Consider the following 12,503-nt stretch of genomic DNA (forward strand, 5'->3'; position numbering starts at 1 on the left):
TCACTTGGTTGTGCGTTGAAACTTTCGTCGTTAGTGCTTTGTCTGTGTGTTTACCACTCACTATGTTAATGTGTTAGTGACGTTTTTGTTTAGATATTCGGTTTTGTATCAGGTTAAATAACTATTCATAATATCCCGACAAATAATCCACAAGAAACCAACTATGTATAAAAGAAGAAAAATAACACTAGAAACGAAACAGGAAATCATTGAAAAGCGTGAACAAGGTGTGAGTGTCTGTCTGATCTAGCTCGCACGTACAAACGCAGCACATCAACGATTTGCACTATCCTCAAGAACAAGGATAAGATTAAAGAGGTAGATGCATCAAAGGAAGTGACAAGAAATTCTACCCAACGGCTACGAATTCTCAACGATGTTGAAAGGCTGCTTCTCATATGGATAAATGAAAAGCAATTAGAACGCGAAACAATTAACGAAAACACCATTTGTAAGAAAGCAAAAGCTATTTTTGCCGACCTCGTTAAGAAGACACCAGGATCATCAACGGCCGAAGAAACTTGTATTTAAAGCTAGTCGTGGCTGGTTCGAAAAGTTTAAAAGAAAAACCGGCATCCACAGCGTTGTGAGGCATGGTGAAACTGCAAGTTCTCATACAAAGCCTGCCGAAATTTTCATCGATGACTTCAAAAAGCTTGTGGATACTAAACGCTATCTCCCACAACAAGTATTTAATTGCGATGACACGGGTCTCTTCTGGAAAAAGATGCTGAAGCGAACGTACATAACAGTAGAAGAAAATGAATTGCCCGGCCACAAGCCAATGAAAGACCGGCTCACGTTGCTATTTTGTGCTAATGCTAATAAGTTGTTTACCACGCAGAAAGTCCAGGAGCCTTCAAAAAATATAAAATCCAAAGGAGCAAGTTAAATGTGATGTGGAGATCCAACAACAAGGCTTGGGTGACATGCGATATTTTCACTGACTGGATCAATGAAGTGTTTGGTCCTTCTGTAAAAAAATATTTGTTAGAGATGAATTTGCCACTCCAAGCCTTACTTGTAAAGAACAATGCACTTGCTCATCCTCCAGGCCTACAAAACGAGCTCCTTGAAGACTTTAATTTCATCACAATCTTTTTCTGCCTCCCAATACCACTCCATTACTTCAGCCTGTGGACAAGCAGGTTATTTTCAATTTCAAAAAACTTTACACTAAAATACTCTTCGAACGTTGTTTTGAGGTCACTGAAGAGACAAACCTCACTGTCAGAGAGTTCTGGAAATATCACTTCCATATCGTTGCCTGCATCAAAATGAGTGATAAGGCGTGGGAAGAGGTCACTAAAAGGACCCTCATTTCGGCCTGGAAAAAACTTTGGCCGGAGAGCGTTGTTGAATGTCATTCTGAGAAGGTTGACACAGTAGATGTAGAGCGTGATTCTAGTGAACGAGATTGTATATTTAGCCAATACCATTGGACTGGAGGTAAATAGCAATGATATTGATGAACTTGTGGAAGAGCATAATGAAGAGTTGACCACCGAAGAACTTACAGAATTGCTCCGTTTATCACAGCAAGAAGATGTGGAGGCAAGTGTGTCAGACAAGAAAGCACTAAAGGAACCATCATCTGATGCAATCAAAGAAATGCTAAAAACATGGGAAAATTTTGCGTCATTCGTTGAAAAACATCACCCTAATGAGGTTGTGGCTGTGCGAGTTGCAAATTTATTTTACGACAATGCTGTGTCATATTTTGAATAAATTTTGAAGTGCTAAAAATCAAGTGCAAATATCACTAGATGGCTTTCTAGTAAAATGGGATTAGGTATGTGTTATAAATTTATAAATAATAAACTACATGATTGAATCACATTCCAGGTTTTTTAAATACGGTACAAAAGAAAAGAAAAGATAAAGATGATTTCGTTCGCGAACAATTTATGTATAAGTAGATAGATATTTCTTTAAATAAACGTTATATAAAAGATGTTGAAATCTATTTGCAATGGAACGCATTATCAGGTTTTACATTAATTTATATGTATAGGAAACATTGTTTCGCTTAACGAGTATTTCGTATTACGAGTAAGATTCTGGAACGAATTATGCTCGTTATGCGAGGTTCCACTGTATCTTTTTCCATTAATACGATTCTTTGTTTTATGAATTAATCATTAACTATGAATTTGTTTAATATCATAGCCTAGCCAGGAGTAATTTGTTAGGCTTTTCTTGCACGTAGTTCAAACTATTGCAAATGTGATCAAACTCCCTCATCTAACAAACTATTGTAGTACATTACCGACATCTAGCGTTTTTATGAAGAATTAGTTATGGCGTTATACAACTGAAGTAAGTACCTTAATTCAATCCATAAAATTACTATTTGTCAGTGATTACAAATGAATGTAACATACAAAAATACTAAATATTAGAAACTGATTTATATTAGGTCAATCAAAACCATCAATTTGTCATACTTCCATTAAACGATATCATTTATTCAATACATCACTAGTAAACTTGTTAAAGCATAATGGACAGTATATCCGATACCTGTTGGATTCATTCATGATCAACTATATTGATCCTATCCATTAGGAAACGCCAGGAAGCAATTGAGTAATTTAGAAATTTCTTGATTGCGTTACAATTTACTACAATAATTTTAATTTTAACAAAATATATCGTATAATAACAAATTTGTAGAAGCAACAATGCAGAAATAGACCGCAACTTTAAAGTAAAGCGACTTTCAACATTATACGATATTACATTTAACTTCTAAAAAAGTTTTAATAAGACTTTCATTTCCTAGAATTCGACTTTCCAACTCTTCACCAAATCTAAGTTTGATATTTAATCCTTATACGAAAATTTAAGTCATACAAAAATTATAATTTTAAATTAACAATAACTTAGAAATACCTGAAAAAATTGGGGTGTCAACGTAATAATACTACATCTTTATCGGCTATACCGCGGAATATATTGCCCACAAATCATATCGGAATTATGCTGTCAGTAAACACGAAATATAACATGTTGACCATATGTCGATATTCAAATACGGGAGCGATTCCGGTAACAGAGGCAACAAATCTTTATGGAAATTGACAGGATGTCGAGTCACGTCTTTATCCTGTATATTTCATTTATTTTTTATTTAATCAAAAAATTATTTTTCATCGCGTTAAAGCTATTCTGGTAAATTTAATTTCAATCTAAACCCCAAAAATCTAAACTTTCTTTTCACAAGCTGCGAATAAAGTCAAATACCGAAGGAAATCTCAACAGTATTCTTGAGCTTAGTTTGACATTGAATTCTGAGCTCAGAGTGCAGCACCAGCAACACGAAACTACTTTGTAAATAGATTACCACAACCGAGAAGTTGGCGAACCGTAGTGTAGCCATAGAAAACCGCGACAAAGTGCACGGTAGCAACAACGACCCCAGAAAGTTCATAAAAGTTATCACGCACAGCATTCAATTTATCATCAAATACGATTTTACAAACTAATGAATTAATACTGTTAGATCCATTCGTGGAAAAAGTTATTACTGAGTGGTGATGGCCATTCTATAGTTATAATGCACATAGGGTAAACTGAATAGGATTTCTATTCGTAAACACCGACAGCAAACTTTAACGATTTTATTCAGCACGGGCCGTAACCGCAATGTTGGCAGGACACACAGAAACTCAACAAGTATATTGATTTTCCACCGCTTATTACGTATTCTTGCCCTGTTTGACTGAGTAAAATTAAACACCGAACCGTATCATTCATTTATCCTGCTGCTATTTGAAATTGATGTGTTCCAGTTTTGACTATTAATTAGATATTTAACGAAACCCGATATGCTAAAAATTGCAAATTTTAGTGAACGTTTTAACGATTCCGCGAATTATAAATTATTATCACGTATTTTGTTTGATTAAAACTGAAAAATTGAAAATTGAATTGCGCCATAAATGAATAACAAATTTACTGTTTGTTTTATATTTCACCTCAACAAGTTATTTTTGAAGTTTCCCAAGTTCGTCTTTCTCTCTCCATTCATAAAATTCTAAATAATTCATTTTTCTTCGAAGTCAACCGAAATATTTTTCTCAAGACAACATCCGCAACGTCCAAGAGAGTATTTCTGTTCTTTGTTCTTGTTTCAAATTGGAAAAATTATTAATAAATAATAAAAATTGCAATGGATTCGTCACATTCAACATTTAAACGGATATTAAATTATTACTATCTATCAATTACATGCAATAAAATTTTATGGCATGGTATTAAGTTACCCAATAAAATTTAATATTTGATGAAATTTACACCACCACGATTGCGGTGTATTACATTCCCTTTCCAAAATCCGTTAATTTAATAACCATGTTATCATTATCCGATCTATCAGTTTATTAACGCTGATTTTTATCTTAATAATTTATTCAAAAAGCTGTCGATTTAATCTAAACTATTTACTTCGTGAAAGAAAAAAATGTATATAGTCTAAAAAGTTAAAATCTCTACACAATGCATTATTTTAATAAACCTTTTGTGCAGTCTGGGACTCAAGGTGCAAACTTCGAGGGCATAAACAAGATGTTTATCCGGTTAAAGCTTTTAGAGAATCGTTCTGGCGAGGTGCAGCGTGCTAACAATAATTTGAACAATAGGAGTACCCACCCCGTCGTCAAGCCCAACCCTACATTCAATAACCAATTACGTTTACTGCAAACTGAATCTCCCCAGCAAGCCCGGAAATGATTCTGGGGCATTGGTAGAGGGGGATTTGCCCATGACACGATATTAACCTACTTTCTGATTCTATTACAATCATGAATAAACAGATATGGTCTCATCTAAATGTAATAAGAGTTTAAATTGAAAAAAATTAATTAAATACTTTAAGATATGAACAAAAAAATGGAATTTAAATTATAATAGTTTGAAATATGTGCCAATAACATTATTAAAATTGTCTTAATAAAATATTAGTTTTATAAAATCAATATTTCAAATCAAATCTTTTATTTTCTCTTTTTTTCCTGTTTTTTTTTAAGAAGTGAACTGTAATAAAGTGAAGTGGACAGCTCATCGATTTTGTTCTCGGCAATCTGTCGACAGAAATATAGCTGACCGCATTTGTTCATTCAGGTTCCTAAACAAAATGTGATTTAACGTTGAAAAATGATTTTTTTACTTCTTCAAAAATATCTACTATTGCAGACCGTTTTAGTTTAATTCTGATGTTTCATAACCATTTAGAACTCGTTTTTTTTAAATTTTAGCATAAAACTTGGATTGGTTTTTTTTCTTTCTCTACGTTTATCGATAGTAGTTATACAAGGTCCGGCTAAACAGATTAAGGGGGGAAACCCAAAGAAATTGTATAACTATAGAAGCAGCATTGCCTATCTCCGCCCGTATACGAGATTGAAGCCAACGTTCAAGTGTTTATTTTGGTGTTAGTCCCACTGACAGTGGCGTGTATAGTTTCGGTAAAATCACACATCCACAATGGCGTACATGAAGAAATGTATATTATCATTATTTTTTTTTATTGAGTATGGTTGAAATGTTTATTAAGGAATGTAAACTTTAATTTCTTTTGTAATTAATTAATTTATAATTGTAACCGTATAAATTGTGAACGGTTTATTTCTTACAAGTAAATTAAAGATGATATAATTCGAATTTTACAATACTTTCATGGTAAATATTGCAGTACAAATATTGTGTTTGCAAAATAACATTGGCATTTTGTTTCAAAATTTTTATTACATAACAAAAAACTTAAAACTTAACTTATAAATATAAATTTTAAAATAACTCTCATTGATTTGAAAATAATATTTGTTTGTTTACCATATGTCAAAGCCTAGGTTCTTGATTTATTAACTTGGTTTCATTAAATAACTTTATGTTAATACATTTTGTTATTATTAACTTTATACGTTGTATTTCATGCCCATCAATAACATCATCATACGCATGATCTCCAAAAAGATCATACATGTTTTGAGGTAAACCTAATAAAATAGAATTAGTTAACTTTAAAAGTATGTTCTTGTTATTGAATAATACATTTTGTCTTTTATAGTCTCTAATAATTTTTTCGCTAATTAAGAAAAGTTTGACTACAAACTCAGAAGCTTTAGTCAAAACCCCATATATCTTTTGTACCTGTAGCATTGTAATATCACTAATTCCTTCTACTATATTTAAACAAAATTGGCAAGTAATATTAGTTTTTTAGGTGGTTAGTTTTTGGTGTTGTCTAAGTTCGCAACGTCTATAATTTCCAGTGTTTCAATTTCACCATTTTTATTTTTGAGTATCGATGAACAATTTAAAATATTAGTTATTCAATTATTCAATATTAGTCAATTATTACTTGATCTAATGCAATTGCATTTCCAGATTCAGCCCCTTTACTGCCGGTATGTACCAATAGTTTTTTGTATTCCTGTTCGAATTGTAGTGCAGTAGGATTGTTACAATACCCACAACGTCACCTACTGCACTAAAAAAATGTCTAAATGGTTTTGTGACAACTTATAGTTAAAAATTTTTTTTTCTATCTTTAGGAAACTGAAATCATTTTGTATTAAATCTTTGGTCAGAAAAATATACCGCATTTTTCGGGCTATAAGCCGCACCGGATGATAAAACACATCTCAAATTTAGACACGATTTACTGAAAAAAATATTTTAATGGTACCTTCGGATCATAAAACGCACCAAAGATTGAGTCTATTTTTCTATGTAAGAAAGTGCGTCTTATAGTCCTAAAAATACAGTACTACTAAAATGTTAACTTCGCCAAAGCCAAAACACAAATGCGCGCACAAGCTTTGTTTACTTAGGAGAAAATTATTCATTTATTAAGGTTCGGTAAACATGGATAAACAATAATCAGGTAAATTTATTTTCAAAGAAACCATAAAAAGATTGGCCTGTTCGAAAATACTCGGTGTTCGTCGGCCGGACGATCCGATCTAAGCGCATTTCGTTCTGGACTGAGTGAAAACGTAAACAAAACACATCGAACGCTGGCTTCAACTCTTGGTGTTTATATGTGCTTCTAGTTATACAATTTCTTTGGGGAAACCACATTAGAAGGTTTAAAAAATCGATTTTTTTTATTGCATAAATCGTTGCCTAACTATCCAAGAATACGATGTTAAAATTACAAACCGAAATTCGCATTCGTTTAGATTTTATGAGCATGGAACTGAGCGATCTGCCGTAGCCTGTACCCGGCTATAGCATGGGTGTCATTATCGCGGGTCGCATGCGGTACGCCCTGGTTACATTTTTGTTTATTGTGTGTTTGTTTACCTTGTGAGAATGTCTTCATATCCGAAAGGTGATCGTGACACTTACAAACGCCGCAGTAAACTGCGTAAAAGAAAGTTCCATGGGAACCAGCACAGTAATAAACAGAGTGATAATAATGATGGCGGCATACTATCATATGATATCCACCGATAAAAATCCTCAACAAGAGTGTTGCCCACAGGGAGAAGACAGTTGCTGCGTGTGGCAGAAACGAACAGCTTTTGGAATGGAGCTTGCACCGCACCCTACTCCATTGCATCCCGACATACAGCAGGAAATTCTGCATGTATATGAAGATTTATCAAGGGATGACTAACTGGAAAGATGTTTAGGTGGCCACACGCAAAACGCAAATGACAGCTTTAATTCCACAATTTGGCGATTAGTTCCTAAACATTTGCACTCCGGGCTAAAAGTCATCAAATTGGCATCGTACTTAGCCGCGGGCTTATTCAATGAAGGAAATTCATCTCTTCTGATGATCATGAACGAAGCAGGAACTGTAGTAGGCACGCAAAGCTTCAGTTACGCCGAACAAATAGTTCTAGACAGAATCGACGTAGTTCATTGGATTCGAAGGAAAGCCGGCAACCTCGAAAAGCACTGCTACAGGCGCAAAATGAAGTCTATGAGGAAGAAGAAGGACTAATATATGGTGCTGAAATCACGGATTAATCGGTGACTACTTCATATTATTGTTAACTTTTCTAAACTTCTAGTTTTCGAGATTTTTTTTTTCAAACGCCTGTTTCTCAAAATGACGTTTTTCATATTTGCGGGAACTCTAACTCAAAAAGTAATGAGCCAACCATTATGAAAATTGATAGTATGATTCTTTATGAAATTACGAAATATATGAACCAACTTTTGAGATGATATCATGATTTTAAGAGTGTTTTTTGCATAATTAGTAAAAAAAAAAAGTGAAATTTTAAGTAAATTTTTCCAATACCTGCAAGATATTTAATTTTCGTTACATTTACCTGCATTGAGGAAAATAAGTTATTAATCTAAAATGAAAACCTTTTTGATATCAGATGAAAATTGAAATGGCTACACGTCCCGCAATTGGAGAATTCTAGGTACGACGTCCAGCGGACATAAGAGGAGAAATAACTTTGTTATTTTTCGACAAAATTATTCAAAAAAAATTACAAAAGTTGTTCGAAATATAAACAAAATAATGTCAAAATTTGATTAAATTCTAATTCATTCTTCCCATCCAAAAAAAATCCTAAAAAATCAATGAAAATGAGCCTCCTAATGTGGTTTCCCCCCTTAAGCAGTTTTGAGGAGTTATAAAAACGTGTATAGTATAGAGAAAAATGTTCTTATTTCTGAATTATACAATATACAGAGTGTCTCGTATCTTCCGGATCAGAGATTATACGGTTGAAGGATAGATTATACTGAAGCGATTCTAATAGCGATTTTCTAATAAAATTTTTTCGAAACGTTTATAATAACCGCACGGGAACTGTTTAAAGTCCTTCAATAGGAGATCGTAAATCAGACCCAGGCACTCAGTCCTACCTTAGGCCGCACTTTGGGGCAAAACACTGTTTTGCTGGCCAAAACTCAATAACTTTTAAATAAATTTTTTTTGTCGAAAGTCATTTTAAAAAAAGTTGACAGTCGCCATTTTGAAATAATTCGTCCAATTGAAAATCTGGTATCACCATCGTGTAGAGAATGTCCTGAAACATATTAGTGCCAAATATTTTGAAAGTAGTACCCATACTGTGGCTAAAAAAAAATAAGGCGCTTACTCTGAATCAGGCTGTATAAACTGATATCCACACATGTGCCAGAGGGTTGCATGGGGTAAATTACCCCTTTTTTGCTTTTAATTAAAAATTACCTTATTGATTCTAACGACATTTAGTACCCTTATAGTAAGTTTAAAAGTGTTAGTTAAGATGTTATCCCAGTCGCCTAATAGCGGTATAATCATTATCCTAGAATTTTATGTATACTTTGCAGAGAAATCATAAGTTGGTCACAATTTTTTTTCTAAAACACAGATGATATTTAAATATAGATTTGTTGTTAAGAAAAAAATAATGCTTGCTTAATTGTTAAACTACACGTAATAATGCTTACACTTATAATGGAAAGTTAATAAATATTTATTTTAGCAAATCAATGGCTTCTGAATCTAAGTCTAACTTACTTCTTTCCACAACATGTCTAATTGATGATATATCAGGATCAGAGGTGTATAGTAACGTATTGAAAACATCTTGATTGGTGGCAATCCTTGAACGTTATGTAACCGGTATTTTTTATAATCTTTATTTCTAACTTCTTGTGCATCTTCTTAAAGTTGTCCTATTGGTAATACAGCATATTGTATGATGCTTTCACCGTGAATAAGTATTTTGTGTACTGAAGCAGGCATGTAGTACCATTTATATAGCTCTACATACAGTTCTGCCGTTTTATATGCGTATTCCCCAACCTTTTTGGCATCTATTGCTCTTCCGCTGACTAATGTTTGAAGAATTATGGAAAACATTTTAATTAAATCCTCATCTACTTCTGTAATATCTACTGTGCAAGAAGGATTAGAAAAGAATCTTCTAGCAGTGTTACCATCGTTGGGGTTTCCAGTACCTTGTCGAGGCTTATCATTAATTATACCTACTTCATTTCTAAATCGGTCTTGTACTTGTTTTTGCTTAGTCTCTTCTTCAATCTTGTGTAAAGGATCAATGGCAGACCATTTTTTAAATGAAAGATGGTACGAAATATGAAGAACCGAGTCCATAAATCTGATCCAAGCGTGTAAAGATGAGTACCAAATTTATATGTATCTTCTCGAGAGAGTCTTGTTGTTACCTTCTCCAGATTATTCATTTCCGTTGGTTTGGCAAGGCATACCTTAAAGTAGATCTAGAATGAGTGTCTCTTAATGTGCTGCATACTTTTCCATCGATCATTATAAAAAATAATTGGTAGTTTACACTAAATTGCTTAACACCTACCATTATAAGTGTTGGCGCTAACTTATCAATTTGGGATTTTATATTTGAAGCTAGACATCTGGTTATCTCCGCAGTTTCTATTGCAAACTCTATAGATATGGGTCTACAGAATCGAGTCGAAGAAAGAGTTGGGTTTTCCCATAATATTGTAGTGGATGTTTTGTCGGTTATACGCAGAGGGACTAATGATGAAATAAACAAATGAGAATCGGTTATTTGATCTGTTTCAACGGGTAGAATCTGTGTATATTGGCTTTGTCCAGAAGACTCATCACATCCCAACTTACACATTAATATAAGATCAGTTACTGTAAGATATTTTAACACTTCCATCTCTTGGTGGTGTTGTCAAGTAAACTTTGTAATATTATACTGGCGCTTACTGGTCTGACAGTTATCGATGGAGGATCTGGGCAACAATTGATCATAACTGATCAACACTTGATATAACTGAGAAATGATGTGTAAAACAAATTTTTCTCTGGTAATCGAAAGAAAATGAAAAACTTAACTTTATATTAATTAATTAGCCTTAACAATATTAAAATTAGCATTTTAATACCCTTGTCTATCAAAGTCAAGTATTTTAACCAAATACTAGAAACAAATTAACTTGGTATTAACAGCTAAAAATAGAACAGATAAGTATTCTGTTGCGTATAACAATCATTAATAATTGTTATTCATTGAGTTCACGGGTTTCTTATACTCCAAAGAATTAATACGATTAAGAATAAGAGATTGTTCTCGTCGTTTTCAGATTCTTCTACCTTCTGAGCAACCTCCACTTTACAAAAAAAGCAAACTCTTCCTCATCGCTTTGAATCCTTGATCACCTGAATCTGGTGGAAATAGCAGAACTTTTTGGGAAAAGCAATTACTTCACAAGTAAAAGCAATTTAGATAGTTCAACTTTTACTACATTCTCGGAAGTGTGGAATTTATCAGTGATAAAGAAATTGATAAGCAATTAATATTTGTCCACAAATTGAAGGAACATAAAATTGTTCTTGACAAATCACAGGTTCCTCAAATTAAAATCGAAAAGGAGGTCGCTTTAAACGTGTTAGTGCAACAATATAAAGAAATTTGTAATGTGTCACAACAAAACAATTATCCAAAAAAAAATAGTAATATGAAAGCCGAAATAAGAAAGAAGTTCGACATTAATAAGACAGGCAATAAAGCTATAGTATACATATAAACCTTGGGAAAAATTATTATTAGACATATCGGATACATAAGAATCCCGTTTTTAAAAAAATTCCGAATGTGGAAATGTCCGATTCGAAATCTCTTTCGAATAAAACGCCAAAATATTACGAAGGTACACGAAAATAACACAAAAATGACCTTCTTTAAGTGATCATAACTCGTAAACCATGTACTCGATTATCAAGATCTATACGTCATTCGATTCGCCATAGTTACTTCTATCGAAATCACAAAATGCCCTAATGGCATTTAAATGGTTAAATGCAGTTGTTGAATTGAAATGCCCGATTCGACATATTTAATAATATTTAATCAAACACATCAATTATCTCCTTAATTAATTAATCAATTTTAGTTATCAACGTCGCGATCAAAAGCATGATCCACAAATTTACTAATTACCTACGTACGGTTATTTAAATGACTCCACGTATCTACCGAATGGAAGTCTAGCCCCCAATAAGAAATAATTAATTTTGATTAAATTCGCTATAATTAAAGAACGGTTTGACCGATTTTAATGTTTTATATCTCAAACGAAAGCTTGCCTCTGCCTGAATAATTATGTCGAATGCCCGTTCGAAATATTTAAGAATTTTGATTAAAACACTCAGTCAAATAAGTCAATCATCTCGTAATAGAATTGAAACGACTCACCGATTGGATGTTGTTTCCTTTGGATTTTACTTCGAAGCTCAGCTGGAAAAAAAAAGATAAATAATTTATTGCGACAAAAAAATTAATTAATACGATACCTTCTAACATCCAAAAAATAGCAATCCGATGATCTCAACAACACTAATATCACTAACACTTAGCATAAATATTGCACGTATTTATCACTTAATTCAGGTAATAGGTTTTATTTTTCAAAACTACTTTATTACCCTTAAATGCCCGCGTATCAACTAAAATGCGTTATTAGCGAACCAACTTCCAAACATCCCCTCCTTAATTTATTGTGTGAAGAAGGAATACTGGAGGTGAATA

This window comes from Onthophagus taurus, chromosome 1 (assembly GCF_036711975.1).
Source record: "Onthophagus taurus isolate NC chromosome 1, IU_Otau_3.0, whole genome shotgun sequence".
Lineage (NCBI taxonomy): Eukaryota > Metazoa > Arthropoda > Insecta > Coleoptera > Scarabaeidae > Onthophagus > Onthophagus taurus.